Consider the following 17,837-nt stretch of genomic DNA (forward strand, 5'->3'; position numbering starts at 1 on the left):
GTTCTGCATCAGTCTTGTACCTTTATTTGGCTATACAAAGAAGGAAGCAGAAATATATTCTAGAAAGAGGGAATCATATAAATGAGAGCACTGAAGACGAGTGAATGAAAATGTATGCTCTATTGGTGATGTGATGGTGTTCCAGTATGGTGGAGCATAGGGTTCTGAGTTAAAATAGCAGATTTTAAAAGGTAAGTCAGATCAGTGGTAAAAGATAGTTTATAAATACATTGAACAAACTAAAAGAAAGAAGAGAACAATGCCTGCCAGTAGGGATCCTCAGATGTCAACTGAGGTACCCGGCGCTATACAACTTGAGGGGAGACACCACAACTGTAAGGCCCACTCATGGTACTCACAGTAATTTGCTTGGTAGAATTGTGGCATGTTCAGATTAAATGCTTGGTAAATTCTTGTTGAATAAAATTATAAAGTACAGCAAAATAAGACAACCACTAAATGATCTATCTTGTTAGGTAGCTCCTGCTGAACATAAATTGTAAGCAACAATTGAGTGATATTACCCTGTCTTTATTTGATTAATCTTGACACTGACTTTACAATTCTACAATAAGTACATAAATTAATACATCCATTAGCTCAACACAGAGTGTGCCAAGGGCATTTTTTTCCAAATACTGTCTATTGAGGTGGGAAAGAGTTCATAGACATTTTCTATGAAAGCCTATAGATCATTTCTTTCAACTTAACTACACAAATAATTAAGCAAGTTACATTCCTGCTAAAACTCAACATAAAAACCCTGCCACTGATTTCAAAATGAAAACAATATAAGCAATATATGCTGTCTTAAATCAACTTTGCCCTCTGTATTATCAATCAATGGTGGCACAGATAATCCATATAACTATATATAGCCCAATTTGAAGATGGTTATAACTATGAACCACATTTAATTTAATCAAGCATGGTACAAATTATCATTTAAGTTGAAAGTAAGCCTAAGTGTCCAATTTCAAAATAAATTAGTTTTAGAATAAATTTATATATAATTTATACACACAAGTGTGTGTGTGTGTGTGTGTGTGTGTGTGTGTGTGGTTAATGGTAACAGACTGATTTTGTTTTATACCCAATCAAAATTATTATATTATAGTTAACTTCAACCAATTTCAGCATGTTTTACACATTTCTTGAGCAAGCAGAGGATATTTTTTGAAAGGCTAACATATTTGCAATAGGTCCTGAAGGTAATAACTAATGCAACTTTTCCCACTATCATGCAAAGATAAAGAAATATAAAGATTAAGTTGTCTTTGCTACTGTATAAAACAGACAAATAATGTGTTTGGGTACATATACAGGAATTTTATAAACTCAAGGACATAATACATGAGAGTTATTTCAGAAGATTTTAGCATGTAGGTCCTAGTAGATGCATTTGCTAAACAAACCAATGGTAATAAATAATGTACCTTATGTAAATCGACTCACCATCTTGCATAAAATTAATACACCAATATTGCTTTCTTTATATGGACTCTATTTGGATTATTAAATCCATTGAGTATTTTCTGGATTTCTATTTTGACAAGGTTCCATTATTCGCTACAGAAAGCAACAGTATTAGAGATGCTGTATTGAGCAGGTGAGAGGTTTTTAGGAACAATTAAAAACTTTTTGGTAAGTAAAGTGCTAAGTGGGCGAATTAACAAGTGACTAACAAAGACACCTCTAAGATCAATGTCAATTTTCCACTTCCCCATATTGAGCTACTTGCCAATATTTTAAATTGCTATATCTACAGCAGAGACATCTGAAAAACTTTCTGCAATAGAACTAAGTTAATTTTTTGCGAAATGCATTTCTGTGCCATACAGACCTTTGGCATCTTTATATTCCTCACCTGCTTTATTACAACTGCTTTCAAGGTTGCACGACTCTAATATGTACTGCTTATTCTTAAAAAAAACCCAAAACAAAAATGAGAGTGCATATAGTATAAACATTCTCTAATTGTGGCAAACACTTAAGCCACACTGTTTTAGATTCCACTGGGATACGACAATTAAGTGCATTCTATAATGAAATCTTCAAAGAGTGTTAACTAGCATTGTCAGCTGTAGATGCTATCAGAGTATAGCTAAAACATTTTTTCCCAGAGGAAGTTGTATGCCAGCTATCCATGTCTAATAAGGTGTGCTAATTAAGATTAAATACAGTATACGGGATGTTTTTGTGGAACTTTTTTTCCTAATATTACATAAACAATTGTATTTTCTTTTCTCCCTTTTTAAAAATAGATTTTATTTCTTAGAGCAGTTTTAGGTTCACACAAAAGTAAACAAAAACTACAGTTTCCATATAGCCCTTGACCCAATCCCTGGTCACATGTATCCACCATTGTAGTATCATACAGAATAGTTTCACTGCCCTAAAAATCCTATGTGCTTTATCTACTGATCCCTCCCTCCCCTCAACTCCTGGCAACCACTGATCTTTTCATTGTCTCCATGGTTTTGCATTTTCTTTTCTTTTCTTTTTTTTTCCTTTTTGTCTTTTTTTACTGACCAGTAACGGGATCGCAACCCTCGGTGTTGCGCCCACACCATGCTCAGCCAGTGAGCGGGAACCAGTCTCCACATGGGATCCGAACCCTCCGCAGGAGCACCACCGCGCTCCCAAGCGGCGCACTCTCCAGTGCGCCACCGGGCCAGCCCTTGCATTTTCTAAATATCATATATTTCATGCAATATGAAGCTTTTTCAGATTGGCTTCTTTCACTTAGTAATGTACATTTAAGTTTCCTCTATGTCTTTTCGTGGCTTGATAGCTCATTTCCTTATAGCACTGAAAAATATTCCATTGTCTGAATGTACCACAGTTTATTTACCCTTTCATCTACTGAGGGACATCTTGCTTGCTTCCAAGTGTTGGCAATTATGAGTAAAGAGGCTGTAAACATCTGGATGCAGGTCTCTGTGTGGACATAAGTTTCAACTCATTTGGGTAAATTCCAAAGAAAATGATTGCGGGATGGTACGGTATGTTTAGTTTTGTAAGAAACCACCAAACTGTCTTCCAAAGTTGTACCATTTTGCATTCCCCCCAGCAATGAATGAAAATTCCTAGTGTGCCATATTCTTACCAGCCTTTGGCGTCATCAGTGTTTTGGATTTTGGCCACTCTAATAGGTGTACAGTAGTTTCTTACTGTTTTAATTTGAAATTTTCTGTTGACATATGATGTTGAACAATTTTTCATATGTTTATTTGCAATCTCTATATCTTATTTGGTGAGGTGTGTGTTAAGGTTTTTTGTCCATTTTTAAATCAGGTTGTTCATTTTCTTATTGTTGAGTTTTAAGAGATCTTTGTATATCCTTCATCCTTTATTAGATTTCCTTTGCAAATATTTTCTTCTCATCTGTGGTCTGTCTTGTTAGTATCTTTCACAGAGCAAAAGTTTTAAATTTAATAAAGTACAGCTTATTAACTACTTGTTTCATGGATCATGTCATTCGTGTTGTATCTAAAGAGTCATTGCTATCCTCAAGGTCACCTAGACTATGTTATCTTCTATAGTTTTGTGTTTTATATTTAGATCTATAATTCATTTTGAGTTAATTTTTAAGAAAGGTGTAACATCTGTATCTAGATTCACATTTTTGCATATAGATACAAGTTGTTCCAGCACCACTTATTGAAAAGACTGTCTTTGCTCCATTGTATTGCCTTTGCTCCTTTGTCAAAGATCAATTTATTATATTTAAATGGATTTATACCTAGGATCACTATTCTCTTCCATTGATGTATTTGTTCATTCTTTCACCATCACCACACTGTCTTGATTATTGTAGCTTTATAGTAAGACTTGAAGCTGGGTAGTGTCAATCCTATGACTTTGTTCTTCTTCAATATTTTGTTGGCTCTCTATTGGGTCTTTTACCTCTCCAATCAAACTTTAGAATCAATTTGTCAATATCCATAAAATAACTTTCTGGGATTTTGATAGGAATTGCATTGAATGTATATGTCATGTTGGGAAGAACTGAGATCTTGACAATGTTGGGCCTTTCTACTTATGAACATGGAATACCTCTCCATTTATTTAGTTCTTTTTTGATTTCATTCATCAGGGTTTTGTCATTTTCCTTATGTAGATTATGTGCATATTTTTTCGATTTATAATTATTTTATTTTCAGGGATGATCATATAAATGGCATGGTGTTTTTAATTTTAAATTCCACCTATTTATTTCTGGTACATAGAAAAGTGATTGACTTCTGTGTATTAACCTTATATCCTGCAACCTTGCTATAATCACTTAGTTCTAGGTGTTTTTTTGTCATTTCTTTCATATTTTTTCTACATAGGCAATTATATCATCTGTAAAAAAAAAGTTTTATTTCTTCCTTCCCAATTTGTACACTTTTTTTCTTCTTCTTGCTTTATTGCATTTGCTAAGACTTCCAGTACTATGTCAACAAGATATGGCGAGAGGGGATATTCTTGCATTTTTCCTGATCTTAGTGGGAAAGCTTCTAGTTTCTCACCATTAAGTATAATGTTAGTTGTAGTTTTTTTGTAAATGTTCTCTACCAAGTTCAGGAAGTTCCCCTCTACTTCTAGTTTGCTGAAAGTTTTATCATAAATGAGTGTTAGACTTTGTTAAATACTTTTTGTGCACCTATGTAAATTATCAGGCGATTTTACTTCTTTAATATTTTGATGTGCTGGATTACATTAACTGATTTTGTTCAATTTTTTAAGTATTTTTTAACTTATCAATACACAATGTAGTTGATTTTCATGTCCCTTTACCAATTCCTCCTTTTCCTCCCTTGTCCCCCCCTTCCCCCATCAACTTCATATCTGTTCACTTGTATTAACAAGTTCAAGGAATGATAGTGATTGCTGTGTCTTCTTCCTCACCCCCTCCCATTTGTTTGTGTACTTATTTACTTATAGATGAGAACATGTGGTATTTCTGTTTCTGTGCCTGGCTTATTTCACTTAATATAATTTTCTCTAAGTCCATCCATGTTGCTGTGAATGATAGTATTTCTTTTCTTTTCTTTTCTTTTTCACAGCAGAGTAGTATTCCATTGTGTAGATATAACAAATTTTCCTTATCCACTCATCTGATGATGGGCATTTAGGCTGGATCAAACTATTGGCTATTGTAAATAGTGCTGCAATAAACGTGGAGTACAGGTATCCCTTTGACCTGATGATTTGCATTCCTCTAGGTATATACCCAGCAGTGGAATAGCTGGATCATATGGTATATCTATATGTAATTGTTTAAGGAATCTCCATACCATTTTCCATAAAGGCTACACCATTTTGCAGTCCCACCAACAGTGTAGGAGGGTTCCTTTTTCTCCGCAACCTTGCCAGCATTTATCATTCTCAGTCTTTCGGATATTAGCCATCCTAACTGGGGTGAGATGGAATCTCAGTGTGGTTTTGATTTGCATATCCTAAATGCTGAGTGATGTTCAGCATTTTTTCATGTGTCTGTTGGCCATTTGTATATCTTCCTTTGAGAAATGCCTATTCAGCTTCTTAGCCCATTTTTTAATTGGGTTACTTATTATTTTGCTGTAAAGTTTTTTGAGTTCCTTATATACTCTGGATATTAATCCTTTGTCAGGGGTATATTTTGCAAATATTTTCTTCCACTCTGAACAGACTAAAACTAATCAAAGAGATTAAAGCTGTTTTCAGCAGCCTCTCAACAAAGAAAAGCCCAGGACCAAATAGCTTCACTGCAGAATTCTACCAAACTTTTAAAGAAGAATTAATACCAATTCTCTACCAAATATTCCAAAAAACTGAAAAGGCCATTCTCCCAAACTCATTCTATGAGGCAAACATCAACATGATACCCAAACCAGACAAAGATACAACAAAAAAAGAAAAGTATAGGCCAATATGTTTGATTTATATAGATGCAAAAATCCTCAATAGAATACTAGCTAATAGAATACATAACACATACGTAAAATAATACACTATGATCAAGTTGGATTCATCCCAGTGATGCAAGGTTGGTTCAACATACACAAATCAATAAATGTGATACACCACATCAACAAAATCAAATACCCAAACCATATGATCATCTCTATAGAAGCTGAAAAAGCATGTGATGAAATTTAACATTTGTTCATAGTAAAGATTCTGTATAAATTGGGTGTGGAAGAAAATATCTTAACACAATTAAAGCCATATATGACAAACCCACTTTCAATATCATCCTGAACTGGGAAAAGTTGAAAGCTTTTCCCTTAAAAACAGGAGCAAGACAAGGATGCCCCCTCTTGCCACTCCTATTCAACATAATGTTGGAAATACTAGCCAGAGAAATCAGGCAAGAGAAGGAAAATAAAGGGCATCCAGATTGGAAAAGATGAAGTCAATCTGTTCCTGTTTACAGATGATATGATTCTATATATAGGACAGTCTAAAGACTGTACACAAAAACTCTTAGAGTTATTAAATGATTTCAGCAAAGCTTCTGGATACAAAATTAATATGCAAAAATCAGTAGCATTTTTATACTACAACAATGAACTATTAGAAGAGGAAATCAAGAAAGCTGGTCCATTTACAATAGTCACCAAAAAGATAAAATACCTAGGAATAAATTTAACCAAGGATGTGAAAAATCTCTACCACAAGAACTACAAATCACTGTTGAGAGAAATTCAAGAGGACACAAGAAGATGGAAAGATATCCCATGCTCTTGGATTGGAAGAATTAACCTCATCACAATGTTCATACTACTCAAAGTGATCTACAGATTCAACACAATACCCATCAAAATTCCTATGATATTTTTCTCAGAATTGGACAAAACAATCTTAACATTCATATGGAATAACAAAAGACCACAAATGGGCAAAGCAATCCTTAGCAAGAAAAAAGAAAAGAAATAAAGCCAGAGGCATAACACTACCTGACTTTAAACTATATTATAAAGTAACTAAAACAGCATGCTACTGGCATAAAAATGGATACACAGACCAATGGAACAGAATAGAGAATCCAGAAATCAACCCACACACCTACAGCCATCTGATCTTTAACAAAGGCACCAAGACTACACACTGGGGAAGAGAATGCCTCTTTAGTAAATGGTGCTGGGAAAATTGGACATTCATATGTAGGAGAATGGAACTAGACCTGTATCTCTCACCATAGATCAATATCAACCCCAAATGGATTGAAGAAATAAATGTACATCTGGAAACAATAAAATTCCTTCATGAAAAGATAAGGGAAACACTCCAGGAAGTAGGATTGGGTACAGACTCTATGAATATGACCACAGGCAACCAAAGGAAAAATAAATAAATGGGATTATACCAAACTAAAAAGCTTCTGCACAGCAAAAGAAACAATTAACAGAGCAAAAAGACTACATTAATTGATTTTTGAATGTTGAAATAGCCTTGCATCCCTGGGATAAATACTATTTGGTTATGGCATACAATTCCTTTTGTACATTGTTGGATTAAATTTGCAAATATTTTGCTGAAGATTTTGGCATCTATGTTCATGAGACATATTAGTCTATAGTTTTCTTTTCTTGCATATTTTTGTCTGGTTTTGGCTTTAGGATAATGATGTATTCATAGAATGAATTAGGAAATATTCCCTCTGCTTCTGTCTTTCTGGAAGAGATTATAGAGAATTAGGACAGTTTCTTCCTTAAATTTTTAGTAAAATTCACCAATAAACACGTATGGGCCTGGTGCTTTCTGTTTTGGAAGGTTATTAATTATTGATTTAATTTCTTGTATAGATATAGGCCTATTCAACTTGTCTATTTCTTCTTGTGTGACTTTTGGCAGATCATACCTTTCAGGAAATTGGTCCATTTCATCTAGATTATAAAATTTGTGGGTGTAAAGTTATTCATAGTATTTCTTTATTATCCTTTTAATATCCATAAGATATGTAGTGATATTAACTATACTCCAGTTGTATTTTAATTATACTCCTTGGATTTACTTTGAAAAGTTTAAAGTGTGTTACACACACTTCATTATAGTTATTATCTATGAAAATCAAACAAGGAAAACACCTACAATACCACATGAAACAGAAGAAGAGGAAACAATTATCAGTACTGAAAAAGCACACTGCTTAGAGTATGTTTTAAAGTTACTGGGCTCTTATTAGCAATTTACCATCATCTGTAATATCACTGGTTTCTCCAGAAAATCAGGGAGCCAGTACATGAATATAGATCCAAAAGTGTCATCTGAAATTTGTACTAAAATTTACATAATCTATATTGTCAAGTAACTCCATAGTACAATAATCAGTCATATTTCAAACACAGAAGTCCAATCATCAACATCATCCTCTCATCATGAAACTTTTATATGAGTTGGGTTCTAGAGTGGTATAAGGCAAGAATCTGAAGCGATGATTTGATTTCATCAATACAACACTAATGACCGATAATGGAAATCCTTGTCCTATATGGAACCTGAAAGATCTGAAAGTTATTTTACCCTTAAACTGCAAGGACACTGATACTATTTAATATGAAAGCAGATTGCCCAGGAGGTAGAATATGATGCATTTAGTTTTGTATTTGCATCTAGGAAAAAACTAACTTAATTGGGAGGTAAATGAAATGGATGAGATTTTTTAAAATAACTGTTTCTCTCCATATTAGTAAAAGCAGTCTTTCTATGCCCTTATAACCTCTTATTCACAACTAAAATTTACTAAGCATTCATGCCAAAGACGTTGTAGAGCTCTTGACATATAAGATCTCCAGGAGGATAGGAATCTTTGTTTTTTCACTACCATCTAAAATAGTGTCACACATATAGTTGTCCCCCAATATATATAATTTTTACATGAATGAATAGTTTATTGCATTTAGTCCTCTTAAAACCATATAAAATATTACCATCCCCAGTTTTTACATGAAGAAACAGAAGCCAATAAACGTGATCCCCACTCCAAGAACACCAAGCCAGGAATCTCCAGATCTGGGATTTGAGCCTAAGTCTGTATCTGCCAAATGCAAAAGGCCACCCCCTGCCTATTCCCAAACTTGCGTACCCCCACCACCCAGTTCTGGAATAGAAAGATACACAGATACTCTGCTAGTACATATATCATTTGATACAGTGATTCTTAACTTCTCATATATTATATTTTTGTTAAATGCCAAATTCAGGGTTATTTCATTCTCTTTAGCATAAATCATAGTTTTCAAAGTATTTTCAGGAATAAACCATTGGAAAATTTATGAATTTTTAATCAGTAGTTGCATTAAAAAATTCACAATGCCATATAAATGTGAATTCCAACTGAGTTTAAAATAAATTCTGAAATGTAATCATAATCTATTTTAAAAAGACAAAACCTTTCCCTGAGTTTGCTTTCACATCACTGAAGATGACACTGTGTCAGTTTTTCCCTACAAAATACACTAATTACAGCGTTTGTAATTCACTTAGAAAATGCATCCAGGAAATTGACATGTAAGATCCTAGTGCGAGTCTCCTTTTAACAAATTTTAAACTGTTTAAGCAAATACCATCATAGCATTTACCTAAGCACTGCTTTTTGGTAGAAAATGCTCTTTGAGTTTCTCAGTAAGATTAGCACATTGTTGATTATAAGTATGCTAATAATAAATAAAAAAATTAAAAAATAAAACTAAAAATAAAAAAAGAAAGAATAGAGCTCTTTTTTTCTTTTTCTATGAGGACAGGAAAAGATCCTTTTAAATCCTTTCACATTCTCTTCAAGCAATCTTTTTTCTCAACGCAAAAAAGATTCTTACCTGATTACAACACAATTATCTTGACTTCAGTTCTAGGCATGCCGATTCATACATATTAGATCTCTGAACCTCGATTTCTACATGTGGATGGAGAACATTTTCTCCTTCTGTTCTAAAAGAATCTCCTGGATGAGACTAGGCAGCACATGTGAAAGAATTTTGGAAACTATTGGGGTTTATAGTAATATAAGAATAATAGTACCCACAAAACTTGTACAGGGGAATAAACAGCCTTGTTCTGAGATACATAGTGTCCAAAGAGACATAATGTCCAAAATTGAGGAAATTAATTTCCATAACCCATCCTAATTGGTTCCCTATCCTTTTCTTTGTTTTCTATGGGAAATACCCACCAAGCTACTCAAGCTGGAAATCTGAAATCATCTAAAACTACCACTACTTCACCCCAGATATAACCATCCTACTTAGATAGCAAGTCTCTTCCCTCCTCTATATCTTTATTGGTCCCTATTGCTCTTAGAATCAAGATCAAAACCCTTGTTATGTTTCATGAGGTCATTTTTCGTCTGGGCTCTTTAGCTGATCATTTTTCATTCTAAATCTAGCCATATTGGAATTTGCAATTCTGTGAAAACTTCACACTTTCTATATCCTTGGAGCCTAAAAATACCACTACACATACGTCAATTGTAAAGACCTAATTGCTGTCATAGACCCTTTTAGGTTGAGGGAACACTATTAGCATGTGTGAGAAAGCATTTGTGTCTTTTCTGTATGTACTCTAATTGTAGAGACCTCATCTGATTTCTACAGATAATTGAAAACTGGTTTGAATTGGAATTGGGCATAGAACAAGGAAGGAGTGAAGGTCTTTGATAAACATTAAAAGATTGACTTGAAATCTATGCATATAAATATCAACTCGAAAAGTTTATAAAGGAGTATAAATGTAAAGTATGTATTGATTTAAGAACCATTACTAAATATAAATTTTATACCATGAACATTTAGGGAAATGTGGAACAGAGGGAAAAATAAAACAGCTATGTTATCCTTCATCAAAAGAAAAATATTTTCACATACAGTATTTACTGATGCTATTTTTATGTATGGAGAAGTAATGATGACCATAATAACAATGACAGAGACCAGCTAATATTAATTATTATTTTGTGCTAAACACCTACTAGATGTTTTACATGGGTTATTTGATTCAAAAACAGTCCTGTAAATAAATTCTATAGATATTCCATTTTACAGATGAATATAATAAAGTTCAGAGATGTAAGTAATCTGTCCAAAGTTGCACAGCTAGTAATAAAAAATTTGAATTCATTTGAATTGTAATTCAAAAACTAAATTATATATATATATATATACACACACACACACACACACACACGAGTGTTTATGAAAGTGTATGTATACATATACTTTTTTACATAAAAGATCTCATAAAAAGATATATATGCTCTAGTGTGAGTTTATGAGAAATAAAAATAAAAAGCAGTCTAATTTTCTTCCAAATATATTTTTTCACATGTAGAAGACCTTTTCTTTGAGATATAATAGATGATATATATGAAAGGCAAAATGATCATTTATTAAAATAATACATGCTGAATAGTTATCCCACATAATACAACTTGCATAAATACCTACTGCACTACTTGTTATTGTGGACTGCATAAATTGTATATTTGATGTGTGTGTAAATATCTCAGTTCTCAACACAATTATATTGATTCCTATTTTGTAAAATCTTACTTAGATACAAACATAACTAAAAATCAAAGTGTTATTTCCATATGAGGTATTCACTAGATCTTTTTTCCCAGTTACTTAACACTACAAGCTATTGATGTAAGTATACAATTTTTATTAGTTTCAGAGACATTTAAATGTAGAAAGGCCCTTTTGTTTATAAGAAATTTATGTTAAAGATGATTGGTTCCTAAAATATATTTGAATACAATTTCCATTGATAAATCCATGGCTCTTGTTTGTTTTGTTTTTCCCTACTCCTTTTATTATTAATTTATTGAAAAACAGAAATTTGGATAAAAAGCTATTTTATTAGAACTTAAAACATTTAGAAAAATAATATGTTATATATCTGCTGCAAATGTTTGTTTTTAGCAAATGATCCATATAAAATATAAGACCTTGATTTTTTTTTTTTTTTTTTTTTTTCTTTTTCCGTGTCCGGCAATGGATCGCAACCCTCAGTGTCGCCCCCGTACCGGACCGGGACCGGCAACGGGATTGCAACCCTCGGTGTTGCCCCCGCACCTCGCTCAGCCAGTGAGCGGGAACCGGTCTGTATGTGGGATCCGAACCCTCGCAGGAGCGCCTCCGCACTTCCCAAGTGGCGCACTAGCGCAGTGCGCCACTGGGCCGGCCCTTAAGACCTTGATGTTTAGCATATGAATATAGTGGAAAGACCACTAATGTCAGAGTTCAGGAATTAATGCTTCAGATCCAATCCTTGCCACTAATTTAGAGCACAAAATTCAGATCAGGTTTCCCTTCCCATCTCTCACTACCCGTGGCCATCGTTTCTACCATGCTACGCCTGTGTCTAGCATGTAAGGTTAGAGTATATGCCTTTTTTTTTAAAGGTCTTAAAACACCTTTCCCATACCCTTACTCATACTTTTTATTGGCTTTATTTCCCTTTTTTCCTTAAGGGCAAGGGCTGGATTGTATTTACCACTGTGCTTGAATTGCCTCGCTGCAATCCTAATGCAGTTAATCGAGACATTAAAGAGGTCAGATTAATTATAATTGTCAATGATGTTTATCATAATAAATAGTTGTATTTGATCTACTAGCAAGTCATTCAATATTTTTCAGCCTCCTTTTCCTCTTGTAACAGAATATGTTTTAAGTGGATTGTTTAAAGTGTATTCTGGACCTAAAAAAATTTCAATAGACTTTCCAACCTGGTCTTGAAAAGTCAGAACTTTGATTCTCAGTAATTTCAATAACCATCATAGTATACTTAAAAATTTACTCTCTATTATGACTCTGCTAGAAGATGCAACTCAAGTTTAATATATTTTACTAAAAGTAATAAACAATGTTTTTCTCCTTCCCTTAAGCTCCTTTTGCAAAATATATCTGAAAAAGAAAACAGAATTTATGAGTAATTACAAAGTTCTGTACATAAGGACTATATTTAGACACCCTAAAGATAACACCATTCACCTCCAGTAAAGAGCAGAAACAGAACATGTTATGCAAAAAAGGATGCAAATTTTCTTTAAAACCTAAGTGAATGAAATATGTAAGTTTTAGAAAACTACTAATATAACCACATTTCAAAATGTCTTATTGGATTCTGCCAATTGTGCATAAATAAAATTGATCTCATTACTATATAAAAACACAATACCTTCTACTTTCTGTGGTTATGTAGGTAACTAAAATAAGTTCCTTAGTTATCAAAGATTCCTGTGGCAGACAAAAATCTTTGAAATGCAAGTGCCAAGTAAAAATCAATATGCAATACAAATCTTTTAATATCATTCTAAATGGTTCTTTTTAAGACTAGAAAAAATAATTTTTATATTGCCTGTACTATCATATGCCAATGAATAATCTTTGAAACCACCTGCTCTGAAATCTAGTTTTATTTCTACGGTGGTGTTTATACCTATGTAGGCAACATTGTTTACCATCAATAATTTAGTTTGCAAGGCTTCCTGATTTCTCTGAAGTTTCTGGAAATATGACATGGTATTAGATGAAATGTTAAGAATTTGTAATCCCAAAATGTTTCTTTTGATTTTTTTTATCATTAATAGAAAGACAGGGAAGAAGCAAAATGATATAAAATGTCTCCTATAAGGATCTTGGGAAAATGGTTTTGCTAGCAGTTGTGTGTGTGCTCATGTGCAGAGCTAGATTTAATCAAGGAAGGCCATTAAGTTAAAGTGCTAATTATCCTCAGTTTATTTTCTTCCCTTTGCTTTATCATTTTTTTTTTATTGAGAAATTTAGTTGGTATGATGTTGTTTGGTCTAATATAAACTGAAGGGAAGTAATTTTATAGCTGTTGGGAGATTGTTACAAAACAACACCAGCAGCTGTCTATCTGTACATTATATATAAATGGGAAATTGATAAAATAAATATTGAAGACACACAAGGAAAATTTAGTAAAAATGTAAAGAGTGAGTGAACTTATTACATTCAGATTTTTAAAAATATCACTGACCATCAGACCTATTTAAGTCAGAAAACAATGAAAAGTGTAACTCAAGTATATTTGGACTGATAGATCTAGAAGAAACCACAAGGGACCAACTAATCCAGTTCTAACCTTCTGGAAACAAGACAGTCTTTCATGTAAGATCTTCAAGAACTTAGCAAATACCTCTGGCAAATATTACAGAAACTTCAATTTACAGAAGTAGAACCCAAAGGAGAGATGGGAAAATACATTAGCCCAGGTTGACTTGGGTAAGATGCCTAGTGCAGGAAACCACCCTGGAGGCCTGACTCTCAGAAGACTCCTGAGCTAAAGTTTTTGTCCCAGCTTTTCTATCAAACAGATCCCCGATGAGGTTAATCTCTATTTCACACTTCCTTAATTCTTTGATGCCCAAGGTTCCTTTCCCCTCTATGTCTGTAATGCATTCCTCTCACCATTTCTCTCTTGAGGACAAAGTTTTGTCTCATTGTTTTTTTTCATCCAAATATTAATTCCTTCCTCTCTGCCCACTACCTTTAATTTTGCTTTGAGTATTTTTTCCGCTGTCACTGATACAAGAAAGGCAGGTCTCCTGTGTCTCAGGAGACTGTAACTGCAGGGTAAATTATGCTTTTATGAATACTCCCTAGTGCTACAGGCTTAGGAAAATAAATAGCATGCCCAGAACAAGAAGTTTTAAACTGACACAGCCTGTTATCTGTTTACATGCCAACTTAGTAGAATTGCTAAGCAGAAAGGAAAAAAAATGTGATGGTTGCAAGTCAATAAACCATATCTTGCTTCAGCCAAATGAAAAACTAGAAGGCTATTAATTTTTCTAAGTGATCACATTATTATCTACGGCTGAAATACTTTCAAAGTTAGTATTTATCCTTCTTTTTCTCTCATAAACAGACACACACAGAGAGGAGGAACAAAATAAACTGTACTTTATACTTTCACATGCAGGGCAGAATAGAAATCAAAATTTTAAAAAAACTTTTTTTACTAGTGATTTTAATTTCATACTGGAGAATCTTCCACCAATTCCATTAAATTTTGTCTAAATTGACTAATGTGAAGTTTGACCATTTTCTTTGTCCCCACTGATAATGCCTGTTAAAAGATATTCACAGGTAATGAGGAAATAACGACACATACAGTTAAAGAAAGAAGGAAAACAATCCAGGATACATTTTTGTTCAAATTGCTAACACAAATAATTTCAAAATTTTCATTAATTTAGGAAATGATAAAATAATATTAGGAATAAAAGATTCAAACCTATAATCTACTACTTAAAAATAAATAAAATCTCCATTTTACTTGGTTTATAATAGTATACACACACTGCACATGTGGTCATCTTTGATTTGTTCACTCAATATGTCTTACGTAAAATAAATACCTGTATTCAAAAGTGGTGAAAATATTTAATACTATCAAGATATTAAAAAATAATCAAGAGAACTTTAGACTAAGATCACAAGGTACAGAAAACAATAGTTCTTCAATTTGGTATTCCATGCAGATAATTCTAAGTTTTGATTAAATTAATATGGTGTTAGATTGCCTGGGCTCAAATCCAGTTCTGTCATTTATTAGCTATGTGACTTTGCTCAAATTAACCTCTCTGTGCTACAATTTCCTTTTATAAAATGGGCTCAATAATAGCCCATTCATCTCAAAGGGTTTTTGTAAGATTCAATGGGTTAATATTTGTAAAGTGTTAGCAGTGCCTGGTACATAGTTGGCATTTTAATAAGTACCGGTTGATTTAAAAATAGATTTAACTTCCACTACTGCACAGTGAATCCTTAAGACATTATTTTTAGCTAGGCCAATCTTGATCAAAAGCAATAAATGTAAAAGTCTAAAAATACTGAGAATAGTCCATTCATGCAGAAAAGTCACAATACAAGTGGTTAGCTTTCTATAAGAATACTTGATTAATGCACCACTTCAAGATCTGGCCCCCCAGCCCCATTTAAAAAGGTGCCACTATACAAACTCAACAAGAAAAAAACAATATTCTATTTTCACAATGCAGATCCTAAATGAAAGTAAAATTAAGAGGAACAAGGCAAAAATGCAATCAGTGGTCATATGGAGTAAAATGCAAAATGAAAGAAAAATCAACCTCAATGCTAACGTATTTTCCATAATTCGTTAAACTTTTAGTTCTTCATAACAACTGTAAGAGAATTAAGAATTTAAAATTTGGCACATGAAATTCATTACATTGTGAGTGAGAAAACTAAACTTAAATTTTACTTCATTTGGCAACTACATAATGAGATTTTTCAAACCCTGGAATCAGTAGTTTTAAAAGGCCACAGAGAAGATCAAGTACATGTCTCATGGACCATGCACGAAACCTCACTTTCTTCCAGTGAAATTACTCATTCTGAGCTTATCCACATTTCTATCAAGTCTTTGGGTTTCTGAGTTAATGGCAGTTTATACACTGCAAATTAAGAAAAAAATGAGAAGATGGATACAAAAAAACAAAACAAAACTGGAAAAAGCAAAATGCATGTGTGAAAGATAGAACAATTATCAAAAGATTTAAAGAATTTAAAAGCCACTGGGTACATACCGTGGGCATGTGAGCATGTGCATGCTGACACTCAAATTGGCTTAATGTATTCCAGCAATACAGGAGGCTCCTGACTGTGTTGCAGCTCAAAACAGTAACTGACGCTCAGAATAATGGCTCTGAACTTTAAAAAAAAGTTCAAGACGTCTCAAGTACATTTCATTTAAAAAGGCATATGAAAACTAATGTTATTTAGTACTTACTAAGTCCCCATGTGCTAACTGCTTTATAAACCCTATCTCAGATATGGCATACACAGATTAAATGAAATAAGTGCTTAGAAGGCACCTTATAATTATTTATTCATTTCATTATTTAATAAATAACTATAAGGTGAATAATATTTTAATTATTTATTTAATTATAATTATATGATTAAATAAGGTGAATAATATTATAATATAAGGTGAATAATATAATCATTTATTTAATTATAATTATTAAAATTATTTATTAATTATAATTATGTATTAAATGAATGAAATGAATAAATAATTATAAGGTGTCTACTAAGCACTTATTTCATTTAATCTGTGCATGCCATATCTGAGATAGAGTTTATAATCTCCCATTGACAATGGAGAAAACCATGGGTGAGGGAGGGTGAAACCTATGTGAGGTCACAAAACTGGTAGACAGTACAGCTGGAGTATGAACCCAGATCTCCATACTACAGATGTGCACTTTTACATTTATAGGGATTTTTAAGGGTTAAGCCTAAACACAGAAGCCTCAGTTTTCTTTACCACTAACTCATGTGAACCATCACACATACATAAACAATTCCACATAAGTGAGGTCAAAAGTACTTTAAAAATTTTTGTAAAGGAAAAAAAGTCTTCTCTTTCTGTATTACAAACGTCACCTCTAGTCAACAATCCATGCTTTGCCTTCTGATGTTATACAGGGAGAGGAGATTACTTCCTTTCTCCTCCTCTTGACTTTCTATTGCCTTTATTTAGTAATTTGCTCATACTGAGTCTAGCAAGACAGAGACTTTCAATCCAGTAATGATCTTTACCAACAGAAAAAGCATGTAAAACAAACACAAATGAAGAGGGCCCTTGGGGAATGTCAACCACCTCAACTCCCTCTTCCACTCCTCTCAAGCCAAGCATCTCATCACCCTCTTAATTGTGAGACTATTTCCAGCTCAGACAGTTGATGTCCTGCCTCAGCTTCTTGAATACTCTTTCCCCTAAGAAGCTTTCTTGTTGTTGCTGATCCTTTACTCTCCTACTTTCTTCTGAGATATAAACTCTTTCAGAATGGTCTATTTCTTTTTTAAAAA

This window comes from Galeopterus variegatus, unplaced genomic scaffold (assembly GCF_000696425.1).
Source record: "Galeopterus variegatus unplaced genomic scaffold, G_variegatus-3.0.2 Scaffold1425, whole genome shotgun sequence".
Taxonomy (NCBI): domain Eukaryota; kingdom Metazoa; phylum Chordata; class Mammalia; order Dermoptera; family Cynocephalidae; genus Galeopterus; species Galeopterus variegatus.